At 46.8% G+C, this 14635-nt stretch overlaps 1 protein-coding gene across 1 annotated transcript in view; it reads right to left on the reverse strand.

The window, feature by feature from the left end:
- The window catches only part of LOC121589398 (irregular chiasm C-roughest protein-like), a 200434-nt gene that overhangs the window by 92055 nt on the left and 93744 nt on the right, over positions 1–14635 (reverse strand). The gene's annotated exons all lie outside the window — the stretch shown is intronic.

Here is a 14635-nt window from a genome sequence, read left to right on the forward strand (position 1 = left end):
ACTGCTGGGAAATGAAATATCCCACTGAGCATTGTAGCTTTACGATGAATAAAATTATGAATTTAGCCCAAACTAAACACACTACCCCCGCGGCGGGAGCTTCTTCGCCTTCGAGTCTCGTACCACAGGAGCTCCCTTTGCGCAATGTCTATCGTCCAGTAAGAGCCAAAGACAGAGAGAGAGAGAGCAAGAGAGACAGAGAGAAAAGTGAGACACCACCTAGAGTAGATCAAAGAAACATGCGTTTGTGTCCTTTTTGTGTGGCGCAAAAGCCAAAGGGATTTCGGTGCCCCTGGAAATGCTGATTATTCCACACTGCATTTTATCATCCGTGTAGCACTGGCTTACGTGCTACAGGCCGGTGGTTGCCCTTCCATGTTCCTTCATGTCCCAAGCCCCACCCGCCCCCGCACCACCCAGCGGGAATGTTTTGTAGCAAAAGTTTATCATTTCGAGTGCCGAACTGGCCCCGGGGATGAAATAATAAAGCGTCCGGGGGCTTAGTGCGAGCGAAGCACAGGAAGCGACGTCACCGCCGCCGTCGTCGTCGTCATCGCCGTCGTCTTCGGGTTTTAGTGCCGGGAAATCCTAGATTTAAGAGAGGTCCCGGCCCGGACCGTTTGTGCTTTGTGTTCGGGCTCTCGTCCCTCCCTGCTCGAGTGCTGTAAAGCGTTCCGAATACCTGAATTTAGGCCAACTCAGGGTCGCACCTTCCCGCTCTTCTTCAACCCCCAACCTCTGATAATGGTATGCTAAATAAGCAAGAATTTATTTGCGTTTTGCGAACGCAAAAAGCGAACGTCCGTTTGCAGAGCGGCAGTGGTTAGGAAGCATTGGAGGGCAGTGTTTTTGGAACCGAACGTCGTCAACCGGCGTTGCGAGAAGGTTAAACTGCCGGGCCTAATGTGCTTCAGGTTCGGTGAAGCTAGGAAATAGATCTTTTCAATTAGAGCGATACTTACTTTTCATAAATTGTTGAAAGCATCGGCAGGAAACGTTCGCCGTTGCGGACTTCAAAGGCAGAAAAAAAGCAGTGCGATTATGGGAGCCCTTGTTTAACGGCATAGCCGTAACAGTGAGTGAATTATTTTTGATGCCAAAATGCCAGCCCGCTAGACGCTTTGGATCTGCCGCATGCTGACGCTAATCGCTCGATTAAGTGTTGCAGCCAGCGTTCGCTCAAGGAAAAATCCTCAAGATGTCAGGAACCTTCCAAAACTGAAGTTTTATTGCACCCGAACGACCAGTGAGCATCCTTAGAAACTCGTTTGCATATGATCTGCCATAACACGACACTGCATGATTGCCTGTTGACAATTTCTTGTTGAAGAATTTACTTGAATTTCCTGTCCCACAACGTGGAACTAAAAATAGTGCACGAACCGAGGCGGAAAATGATCTCGTTTTGACCTTATCAAAGACTGGAGGATCTCTTGGATACCGGTCGCTTGAGTGCGGCCCAGGCAACTCGCTCAAACTCTTCGCAAGATCCCGCAGACACGGCGTCAAGTGCGGTAAAAGAGGTAATTTAAAACATGATAGCATAACACAGCATCGGTGCCCGGTGAAGTGACGAAGAAATGCTTCGCCTTAACCAATCCGAAACCCTTTCCGTGTAGTAGCTGCACGCATTGCCAGTAATTCTTGGTTGATTTTTGCTTCCCCGCATGCTTCTCGAGGGGATGTTCCTGTACGTTGGTTTGAAACAAAAACGAAACAAAAAAAAAATCGAAACAAATCCACCGGGGAAATCGATTCGCGCTCCTGCCCAGGCCAGTTAAAGGTAGCAACCACCCGTTGCCCCTTTGTTCCCTTTTCGCTGCCCATCGATTGTGTTTTAATTCAATCTGATCGGTTTGCTTTTTTGCCCCCCCCCCCCTCTTCGACCCTCCTTTTCCTCTCTTTCTCTCTTCCTCTATCAGTACATCGCCAAACGAGTCTTGCTCCTTCTGCCCGTCTGCTGATTTCATCAGGTTCGCGTGGCGAACCGGCTCCCTGGCCCGCTCTGCATCCCCTCGGCAGCGGCGCACAACACGCACAGGGCAAAGGGCCACCCCTTACGTCCGGCTGCCGCTGCAGCAGGCCCACCGATGCTGATGATCCTTGATTTGGGACGTGAGCGAGCGTGCGCGCGCGCGCGCCACCGATCTCGCTCCCGGAGCCGGAACGGGGAGCTTCGTAACGTAATGCACGTTCGAATAAATTAAAGGTAAACATTAACCCAACGGAACGGACGCCGTACAACAATGGCGTGCGGGAAAGGAAGCTGGAGGAGCTGCTGGGTTTGGAGGGAAGGAGGAGTTCGGGGGCAACGCGTGGAAAGGATAATGGGAAAAGATCCGCGCGGAGGTTTCGGTGGTGCAAAAAAAAAAAAAAACGGAGCAACAGCCCTTCAGGTGTTCGAATGCTGATGAACACACACACACACACACGGTCGCGTCGAGCAGTGTGTCGGTATGTTTGGAGTTCGAGGGCCCTTTACGGGATGCAGCGCGCGCGCACACTCTCGAATGGTGCTCCGGAGCGTGTACTTTTGCTACTTCGCAGTTAACAAGAGCCACGCGAAATCGCACTCCCTTCACTGGCGTGCGCCCACCACCACAACGGATAGGAGGGATGTGATGCAAAAGCCTCACATCCCGCTGCACGTCATAATGCGGTGCCGGTGGAAGTGGCGGCAGCAGAAAGAAGGATTTCTGCGTGACTGCAGTGAACGGGTCGACAGAACTGTGAGAATTAGTGGCAGGTGGTTCGGTTTCTGTGTGACGGGTATGGACCCTTTTCGCCCCCGCTCGCCCTTCGCTTCCGCCACGCACGAGTGGTATTGAACCAGTTATTTTGTTTCGCTTCTCTTCTCGTTCGCGGCGAGTGTTGCAGCGAACCTGTTCGCATTGATTCCATCGCGCGAGGAATGCGCTGCTTTTGGTTTTTTTTTTGCTCGCTCCTTTCCAGCGCTCTGATATTTTGACTGATCGGGCTGAGCCCCTTCACGTGAGGGGAAGAGGACGAGGCCGAAACGGCCGACATGATTGTAAATCGAGTGGAAGTGCAAAGAGAGGGCTGCAGATAAAAAAAAAGAGCGCAACATCGCTACAAAAAGTTCACTGCATACTTCGGGCATGACAGTGACATTTCAAACCCGTCCTGCCATTGTTTATCGCGACAAAGTTAAACAATATTCGCTGTGTGGATCTGTGTGCATTTGTTTGCATTTTATAGCGCAGCTTTCGGTTGTCTTGTTTCATTTTTCCGTTCTTTTCCGTTTTCGTTTTTTTTTACGAGTGCTTGAGTGCATATGGTTTTATTATTGCGATGAGATTGCGTTGTGCAATGCCGTTGCGTACTGCACTTTCCCTTTTTTGGGGGCTTTTTTAGTTGTTTTTTGTTGCTTCGTATTTATTGGTGCAGTGTGCGTGTTTTTATACAACAACCCAAAGGATCAGCAATCAGCCCGACAGTTTGAGTTTACACGGCAAACACAATGTCCTGCGTTACGTAAAATAATTAAATAAACTGCAAATTGAGCACTCGATAAAAGCCGCTAGCTTAGAATAGAAAACTAAATACGATCGAACGAGAACAGCAAGGTGCAGCACCATTTGTAAACGATAATCAAAAATAAAGCATTTTGTTGGAGCATAGTTTGATAAATTGAATACTTGAGGCATGTTTGGCATAAGCTATTTTCTTAATAATCTACATTTAATTGGCCATACCTCTGGATAATGCACTTAATTTCTTTTAAGGTTCGGCTGTTGATGTACTCTTAGATACATTGGACCGAAATTCTGAGGCGCGAATTTACCATCTTCCCCGAACAGCCATCAAGACAGTCACCGTTTCGCAATCCGGACATAATTAAATGAATGTTTTTGTTAAAATCTGAGCATAATACGATCAAGCAGCTGTATTATCATCAGAAAACAACCTGTACAATAGGATTCGATGTGCTTCAATGCATTTGGATCAGATGAATAGGAATTCACGAAAGAATTACGCTACAAACAGTTTGAAGCAAAACTAAGCTAAGAATGCCTCCGGAGATGAACTGGCAGCCAAAAAATAAACATGTATCGTGGGACTATCATGGTCTAGCAGAGGTTGGCCGTGCATTAAATTGATTCTGTTACATCATGGCAATCATTAAAAAAATACCGACATGAACAGGAACTAATAGTAATTCAATAAAACAATATTTTTCATCTATTGAAAGAAAATAATGCGAAACGCAATCAAATTACTGGGTTTTACAGGGGTTCTCATAGTTGTGGGACACTTCCTTCATTCTTTATTATGGGAAATGAACTTCATATGATGGAAATTGGATTCTATGACACCCTGTTTGGACATGCTCCTATGAAATTCCTATTGGATTAATCCAACAAGAGTGCCCTTTGGTCCAATTTCCCATTACATTAAGTTCATTTCACGTAGGAAAGAGTCAATAAAGAGCTATGAGAATTCCTCTAAAACCCTATATTTCGTCTTTCCAGGTCTAAAAATCACCACAAAAAAGTTGCACGTTTCTCTACAAAAAAGCAGCTTATTAAGCGGCTTAACATAAATCCAGGTAAGCAGCGCATATGGCAATGACATTCTTTTGAAATGTTTCAACAGTAAAACAAACCTACATATTTTACCTTTTAAAGAGCTTCACTCTTTTTTTCCGGTGAACCAAAGCACAATGGTGTTCACGTTTTCATATGTATTTATAATTCAACCACCCTTACAACGGCAATAGTTGAATCAAATTTGTACTTATCGTGTAAGCTGCTTTCACCCGGCATTTTCCCGAAAAGAAGCCCTACAACAGACGTTAGTAGCATAATTAAGCGAAATTAATCGTTTTAAAACGAGCTATTTGTATCATATTATTATACGCCAAACAGCCTTTTTTTCTTTTACTAAGAAGGCATCCAGCCTTACGCCTTACACCGAAAAATGGTAATACATAGCTGCATTCCAGGCCCCAAGTGCAAGTTAATTTTACACTTCATTTAACCATGCGTTCCTCACAACTGTGCTGTTTGCGTAACGCTGCGCTTTAATTATGTTTAAAATACAACAAATCAGCTCACAAACCAGCGTGTTCTAGCTGTGCATCACCGCTGTTGCCCCGCAAAGTATGCACTCGGCATTGCAAAACACGCTCCTAAAAGCATGCAGCGGGCGCAACAAAAACACCACTACGGCCCGTATTCGCTAGAAACCCACAATTACAGTCCAATCTCACCTTATTGAGGTTGCAAAAGTCGGCCCCTACGTCAGCAGGGAATCCGTAACGCATCGCATTGCCTGTCGCAGTGGTGGTTACATTGCCCAGCAGGGATGGCGCTGATTGGTGTGTTTGCCTTGCGACAGTTGCGTTGAAACAAATTAAACGGGCACGGCAGAGCGGCCGATCGATTCGGCGGCCGTGTCAAACTCTTGCACCATCACACGTCCACACTCACACACGATTGATTAAATGCCTCCAAACGGTTCGACTGTGTGTGTGTGCACGCGCGCGCGTGTGTGTGCTAATTTGCGACCCTGCTGACATATGGCCGGAGCCAAAGTTTTTCGAACTCAATTAAGCGCTGGACCGGCGACCGGCGGTGGCGATGCGAGGTGCGAAAAAGTATTTCACCCCGGCGCGGCGTGTGAGAAGATAAGTGAGAATGTGTGTTTGGAGGAGTGCGGTGGGGGGGGGGGGGGTCGGTCAACTAGCTGGAGTAAGATATTACGGACGCTGGACGGCACATTCCGGCCCATCCCGGGGCTCTCCATGCAACTCTCCAGATGAACCTTCCAGCACTGCTCCCCTCCTCGGCATGTGGACAAGATGAACGTTAAAATTAACCACTGTTTTCATCGAACGCGTTCGGCTGTGTGCGCTCGCTAAAACAAATAAATCAACGTAACTTAATCCAGTTTTACGGAAATTAATGGGCTTCCCCTGCGCTGCTACCCCCAAAAAAAACGGGAAAGGGGTAGCCGTTTGGGGTGGGCTGGGGGGGGAGAGGTACAACGTTACGCCGTTGCGTTACGTTGGCGGATGCGTTGCAATCTTTTGGCTGGCGTTTTGCTTCTTCGAGAGCTCGAAACGTGCGCTCGACGCGACACACAACCGGAAGAGGGTGGGAAAGGGAGGGGGAAATGGAGAACCGATAGATAATGTGTAAACGCAGGAAGGTGATGATGTGCGTGTACGGGAGCGATGGCAATCAAAAGCAAAGGGGAAGAGGTTGCGCGAGACCGAAAGAAAGCAAATGAGATGAGAAGTGAGGATCGGGGCGAACGGGTAACGAGAGTGTTTGTTGCTGTATTGGCTGTTTTGTTTTCTTTGTGTGTGTGTGTGTTTTTTTTTTTTCTGTGCCCCTTTATGTGTGTTGATCACAAGCGCACACACACACACACATACATATACAGAGACATGTGTATCCGCTTTTAAATAGAGTGTGGAGCCGGTAGTGCGAAGCACGATGTACAGAAGACAACAACAGCCACAACAGCAACCCATACAGACACAACCAGCGAAAGAGTGCACGAGAACGGCTGGCAGGCAAGGGGGCGCGAGCGGGAGTGATCAGCGTGCGAGGAAATGAGCAATGACCGGACAGATAATTCATCAAGATTTATGGCGGCCCGAGGTCCGAAATCCGGAGCGCATTCGCCGTGGAGTGAGCCCGTGGGGGATTAGCCCGGCATCCGCCGGGTCGCAATCGTGCGTGCGTGTGTGTGTGTGTGTGTGATGGCCAATTCCGATCCGACACGCGGGGGACAGACACACACACACACGCGTGATCCGTGATTGGCCGCAGACGAGAGTTTGATTTAACCTCACCACGGCCTGCGTGGCGGCGCACGTGAGGCTGTAATTATTAATGTTCGATGCTGTTGTGATGTTTATCACGATTCCCGGGCCCGGCGTGAATGCAACAGCAGCAGTGCAGCTCTATCAGCAATAAATATAAAAGTTTCGTAAAAAAAAACAACTAGGGCATCATTCCGCTTCCTTCTGCACAACACAGCCAAGGAGGAGTTGGAGTCATTCGCAAGCTGTTATTAAGTACCTGCGGTAGTGAAACTGTTGGGTTGTCTGTTTTGATTAAAGTATATTTTAAAATGTTTCAAAAAAACATTGTAACAGTCTTTTTTTGAACAGTCTACAAGTCGTGGATGGAGGGGCTTTTAGGTAATATTCTTATGACGTGATTAGAAAGGCCTCACAATAAAGTCATTGTCCCAAAATTTTGGGCTCTAAGGCATCAAATGCACCTATGTTGCTGTGTAATTCAGCAAGGTTCCACTATTGTAGAAATCACGATATTTGTAGGCAAGGTATTTCTTTTATTTTATTTTATTTATTCATATATTTATAATTCTTGTCCACCAATGATGGACCCACAAGATATCGTAAATTCTCCTCTATTAATGTAGCGCAGACCTTCACTAATAGTAGAAATAGATGTGATTGTATGGACTTTGCTTAATAGGTGAGGTGCGTCAATTTCTCCTTTTAGCAGTTTGGTCATAAAGATTGTTTTAGCCTTCTCACGGCGCTTCTCTAACCTCACCTAACAATAAGCATCTTGTTCTGCTGGGTAATGTGTCACCATTTGGCCATCTAAGCACACAGCAAAAGATCTGACTAGACTGTTAAACAGTGTTTTGGTACACAAACGACCATTGTACTTTCTCGTCATTTTCCATACTAAACCTAGGGTCCTATTGGCTTTGCTAACAATGGGGTCCTTCACGATTCTAGTTAGTTTTTTTGTATGGAGTTTGACAGTTGAAGGCTGAAATCATGTAAACACTCCATACAAAACCACACAAAAAAAAACTGGCCTGCAATTTTCAGTCTAGATTATTCTAGCCACAAAGCTAGAATTAGATTCGAGTACCTGCTCGAAAACACGATGTTGTTTACCTTTATCCCAAGGTGCATTAAAGAGAGCACGTGGAGGAACCTAGAATCAAAGTGTATGTAGTCCAGGTGGTCTCATAGCATGTTTTTCAAACCAAATTGGAATATCACTTTTTGACAGGATGGGTGAAAACTTTTGTTTGAACAAAAGGCTCCCTTTTTCTGGAGGCTTGAGGAATTCTCAAAACACTGTTAAAATCTTCATTCAGAAACAGAAGCGATAAAAATCAGCCTTCTAAATTCATACACCTTGGGATAAGCCCACTTGTTTATTATACCCACTTAGGGAGCTGCTCGATAACTGCTATACAATGCAAACAGCTGACAGGCTGAAATTTCAGCCTACGAATTTAAAACGGAAAGGACCCCAATGTCTTGTATGAGTTTTGTAAAAGTTAATTTATGATCTAGTAGGATGCCAATTGGACCCAGGCCAATCTAGCCAAGATCGCGAATTGTATATCCACGGTTAATCGTTTGTCTATCTATGTCATAATTGTAATAAACAGGATTTCGGGCACGAGTAAACGAGAGGATAGCAGGACAAGTAAATTACGATTGCTTCAGCCGGAAAACATTTTAATCACGCGCTGCAGTTCTTTATGGTCGGAAGGTGTAACTGGACGAAATATGTTTACATCATCTGCATACATAAAGCAACTGCCGACCGGTAAAACAAAAGAGACATCATTTACATATATTGAAAACAGTAAAGGGCCAAGGTTGCTACCCTGAGAAGCCCCAGATGTGGTTGTAAAGATATCAGAACTAGCTTTCCCAAACTTCACGAACTAAGTCCTATTCATCAGATATGATCGAAGCCATGACAATAAGTGTGCTTGAAAGCCTAGCCTGCCAAGGTTTGCTATCAGTATATCATTCAGACTTTTTGGATGCCTTTGCTACTATTACTCGTACTTTCCGAGACAAATTCAATTAGATTTGTGGATGTCGAGCGATTTGGCATAAAGCCATGCTGTGCAATTTAAGCACATTGATGACAACTGTAGCGTTACATTGCCTAAACACTAAAAAAACCGTGGAATTTGATTGTTTTAGGCATCATTCTTGAGTGCAATGTACAGGAAAAAAAGATGGACAAGTGACATTTAAAAACCAATTGATTAACAATTGTTTGCATGCTTAGCCAAAAGAGAACAGACAAGTTTCTCAATCTATTGAGATTTCCAATAAAAATGCTTGCAAAATCCTTTCCTTAATTTCCCAAGTTGCTTTGCTCCACCGGCTGGTTGTCTGGTACCGATCGAATGACATGCCCGGACCATGTCAACGCTCAATTTATAGCTCAATTTAGCTAAGATCTTAGCTAATTTGGCCCAATCAGGTACAATCGCGGCTTAATCTGGTAATTTGGTGAAGAATACAAACTTGCAGCATTCAAGACTGCCAGCACAGGATGCAACAATGATGTAATGATTGTGCAGCAAACGAGCAAAGCATTCACACCAATCCTTCGGTACCGTTTCGCTCCGTACGCGGGCGGTTGATGGGAAAGAATTTGCAAAATCCTGAAGTCTGCACGATTGAAACCTAATTAGAGCCACATTTAAAGATGCCAACGCCAGCGTAATTATGCTGCACTTTTTGTTTTGTTTTCGTTTCTTTTGCAGTGCGCGGTGGGAAAAAAACAACGAACACACGCAAGCGGGGATCAATCGATCGGCAATAAATTGTAGCGCAGCACGGCCGCTGACGCGTTCCGGAGAGGACTCCTCATCTCGCGGTGTTAACGGTTTGTTTTGCTCCCTGTTTTTGTTTCATTGCAGTGCAGTGCCCTTTCTGCAAAACGCGTGACAACCGTCTCCTTCCATCGAGCAACCGTTTGAACAGTTTGGTTTGAAAATGGCTTTTAACTTAATTAAACGCCTCCCGAGATCGGAGGGAGCTTCTGCTTTCCCGGCAGGACGGAGGAACACACCCATCAAAGGTTCATCAGCTCAGCACACGCACGCGACCGGTGGCACCGGAAAGTAGTCGCCAGTGGCCGTGGTGACACATACCGCGCGTGCTGATGTTGTTGGGAGAGATGCTGCAAAATGCAAATCTTTGTACACAAACAGGCCCCTTCCCAACATCCAGGAGCAAGCAGGACCAAGGGAGCAAGGGGACAAGAAGGACGCAGATGACAACTTTAATTCGTATGTTTCCAAACAGCTCGGAGTTCGAGGCAGAGTCGGCCCCGGTAAACAAATCGACAAATGGCTGCCGCTCGTTATCGCTCCTGGGCTGGAGGCTCGCTCCAGTGTGCGAAGGCATTATTATCCACACTCGCAACAACAAAGTTAGAGGTGCCCACGCGCGTGTGTGTGTGTGTGTGCCGTGGGGAGAAATTGGAAATTTTGCACGGCGGCGGGAAAGGGAAAAGCAGTTCGTTAAGCAGGAAACGATATTTCGGATCGATTTGGGTTGCAAACATTGGAGCAAAAACACATATTCACACACACACACAGACACACGTTCGGTCCTGCAGGCATGCGACGGAAATGATAGGCTAGTAGGTGGGCTGGGTGGGAGGGCGGGAAATCCGGTTCAGGGACATGTGTAGAAACATGAAGTTTGTGCTTTAGTTTATATTTTCGTACGCATACAGATAGAGCAAGGCAGACACAAACCAACCGACACACACACACACAGACCGTACCGGAGCAAAAACGGGACCGGGCTAATTTTTACGCTACACTATCCTGTACCCTCTACCCCCCCCCCCCCCCCCCCCCCCCGCACGACCTCCCACTCGGTAGGGGAGGGATCCTAAAATTTTTGCAAAACCTGAATGTTTTATCATTCCGCGAGCCATTTTCCGCACACAAAACCCGGGACGTGTTAAGCAGACTATTGATTTTCTGCCCCTTTCTGCCGCTTCGTGCCGGTGGTGGTGGGCGGCGGGGGGCGGTTGTCACCACCATTAGCCCGTTCCCGGCCAACACGTTGCTGCTGCAGTCGACAGGTTGCTAGGTTCGGGTGGGCGGTAGGTGTTTTGTGCAAATTTTGTGCTGATAACAAATCGATTGAAATGGATAGTGATCGGCTTTGCGCCTTTCCACCACCGCTGCCAGCCATCCCGCCCCCACCCACCAACGATGTCGTTTGCATTTGATGCATCTCCCACTGCCTATTGCTCTCTCCCTCTCTTTCGTTGCGCGATGTTCCGGAGAGTGTCGAAAGTCCTAGTTTTTGAGCTTTTAAACAAATATGTTTGTCGAAAAGGCGGTAGCACCGAAACGAACGCTCCAGGATGGTGGTGGTGCTAGGGAAACGTTCACCACTGCCTCCACCACTTCTAGCGGATTTGTTCGGGCGGAAGGGAGCGGAGGTCTTGCTGACTTTTGCCGAAGCGATAATTTATGGACTTTTTGTTCTGGTTCGGTTTTGGGTTGTTGCGCTGGTCTGGTGGGCCCCGGCACACAGGGCCTAGCCTGCGCCACGGCCCGGGTTCTATGTGTTGTTTGTATGCATCGTGTGCAGTGTGTGCCATTGAAGTCGGCGGCTGCGGAAGGGCGACATCGAGGCTAAGAAACGCAGTGCCAGACACAAACCAACACACGCGCCCTGCTCGGGCAAGCGAAACTGCGGCGCACAAAAATCAATACCTATATCCGGGAATAGGACCTCTCCCGGTTATTGGTTCTTGATTTATTTCCTCCACCTCCACTGTTGTTAGTTGTTGGTGTTTTTTTGTTTTGTTTCTTGTTCAGTTCTTCAGTTTTTGTGGAGACCCCGAGGGGGGTTAAGAACTCCATGGACACAGCGCACAGCAAGCGGAGCCGAGCAAACTAACAATATTTCAGAAGCCGTTGTGCATCGGTTCTGTAATTGTTTCGGCCCTCAGCTGGCACGCTGCCTGCTAGCCAGATGGTGGCCGTCGGACATTATTCTTGTCCGAAGCGACCCGCGTACAAGATTTCGGGAGCATTTGGTCAAAGATTTTGATCCTGTATTTCATGATAAAAGTTTGTTTGCTTGATACACGGTGAAATTGACTGGACTATTCTCCAAACTCCCGCTAGAGCCTAAGAACTTTGAATTCAACTTACACTTGTTTTTTTTTGCGAGCTTGTTGGAAAGTTGAGCAGATATTGGGAACTGCTCCAAATTCTAGGTCGTTGAAGTAAGGATGTCTTATCAACTGCCATTCCACATCTCAACATGATCGACATGTTCTGTAGAAACTCAAGATGTGTGTTAGAAGATTATCAATAGTTGTAGCTACTCAGAAGATCGGTACATTATTATGCGGGGAAACTTGAGATGCCTCGGAATGTCCTATTAACTACCCCAGCACAAACATCTGCAGCATCTGCAATTAACATTCTTCCCCAATGTCTCACCAACTCCGCTTAATATCTCGTCCAGATCATCATACCGGCATAAAAATCACATTAAAAACCTGACCCAAGCTCCGAAACCCCGGCCCAGCGCTGCTGTGCTGATGTCTCGAACGTGCCCATCACTGCGTCCAGTGCTCCCGCGGATGATTGTCCCGATAGCAGCAAGAAATCACAGTTTAGCTAATTAATACTTCAATCTTCGCACAAGGGCAGAGCATGCAGTGCTGGAGCTGGACGCTGCCGAACTGTACCGGGCTCCCCCCAGTGCCAGCGCTGGTGGTGGTAACCGGGTTCTGGGCAGATACGATCACCGTTGCCCTCGGTAGAACGGACGAAACCGGAAACCCACCGCGCGCGCACGCACCTGGTACACGCGGGGAATGGAGAACTTAATTTTTCGGCAGGATTCCGCTCCGTCATCAATTATAAGTAGAAGAGTGAAGTTCCCTGTGCGGGCTGTGCGTTGTGGTCTGGTTTTTTCCCTGTTTTCTTCTCCCGGCATGTTATCTCCGCTGTCTGTTGTTTGTTTCTTCCCAACAGCAGACGGACCCGTTTCTGAAATGCGTACCTTTTTCGATGGTAGGTAGCGCTAACACGGGACTAGCAGACACTCTGATCTCCGATCGAAGCAACGAGACTGCGGACAAGAACACAAGCGAACAGGCACAAGAACGAGATGTGTGTGGTACACCGAGGCACCACTCACTCAACTGTATAGAATTTTAAGATTTTTCGGCTTCTTGGCCCGCCTTGGCTTTTGCGGTAGCAATGCGGAGGCTTAGCGAAGGTGCGATCATCGGCTAGACAAGAAGAAGGCAGCATGACAATCGTCGAAATCCGATCAGTTACGGTGTGCGGGGCCGAGCGGTGAGCCAGACGATCTACGAGCGTTGCGTTTTGCATGACAAAGTTTGCCGAGTCAGTGCCGACACGCCAACCGACACAGAACACAATCACACACAGACACACCGGCAGTGGAACCTGGAAATTAGTGGCATCGGAATATAATCAATTAGAATGATTTACAGTACGAGATCAATGTAAATAATTGATGGAAATCACTGGCCCTTGAAGTTCGGTGCCACTGCCACAGGAGTGTGTAAGTGAGAGATGGAGAGAGAGAGAGAGAGAGAGAGAGAGAGAGAGAGAGAGAGAGAGAGAGAGAGAGAGAGAGAGAGGAAGACAAGGCCCGAAGACCTCCGGCTGACCGACGCGCGCCACCGGCAAGGGATGCAGTGGATTAATGGTGAAAAAGGAAATGATTTATTTATGGCCGCACGGCTTTTTTCTGCTGCCATCGTCTCGGAGCTTCCGACGACCTTTTTCGAATACATTATTCAACCAAAGTCAGTCGCGGCGGGAGCGGAATGCCGGCGCGGGAAGATGCAATCCAGGATGCTTTGTTTTGGTTTTTCGCTTATTTATCTTAGCCTGATAGGTTCGCCTGGTTTGAGAGAAGGAGAACGCGAGAAAGCGTACGCAAATGCTGTGGGCAAGCGAGGAGGGCAGGATGAGTGGTTTTATCACATGCGGATGAAGGTTGTTTTTGTTTTGTTGGTTGGTAATATTTACGCTAGTTTGCTTAATTTGCAACCGGATAAGCCAGAATATCGGTTTTGTTTCTTCATATTTAGTGCCATAGCTATCATAGATGCTTTTGTTTTCCTTCGACTGCCAGTAATTGATATGTTGCATCACTGGGACAAACCTTAAACTTTGTAGTCCAGGTTTCATAATATTGGATTAACTTTAGATTTTGAGATCCTTCTAGCAACCTGCATCCCATAACGACAAATATTGGGGACTATGATCTAAAAGATTCTCCAGAATAGCAATACACCGATTAAAATGGGCTTCATCACAACATTTAGATTGCCTGTCACGGTGCATGCTTCTTGGTCTACAAACCTTAGAACATAGACGTCAGGCATTACAAGCTACTTTTGTCGCGAAGTTAATCAGCGGGGACATATACTCTCCCTACCTGCTAGAAAAGCTGAATCTTTATGCTCCTGAACGACCTCTCAGGATACGTGAGCTGTTAAGACCTACGTTCTCAAGATCTGCACATTCCTACAATGCGCCTATTAACCAAATGATACATAGCTTCAACAACTACCAAAGATTCTTCGACTTCAATATTAGTATCTTCTTCTTCTTCATTGGCACAACAACCGTTTTCGGTCAAGGCCTGCCTGTACCCACTAGTGAAGTGCGCTTGGCTTTCAGTAACTTAATGCTACCATAGCAGGATAGTCACTCCTACGTATAACTATTAGTATAGCTCAGTTTAAAACCAATTGTCTCTCGTTTCCTTATTGATAGCGCTGTAGCTAAGTTTGTAGATGAATTGAGGACTTATTTTATAAGTAAG

The sequence above is a fragment of the Anopheles merus genome, chromosome X (assembly GCF_017562075.2).
Source record: "Anopheles merus strain MAF chromosome X, AmerM5.1, whole genome shotgun sequence".
NCBI lineage: Eukaryota > Metazoa > Arthropoda > Insecta > Diptera > Culicidae > Anopheles > Anopheles merus.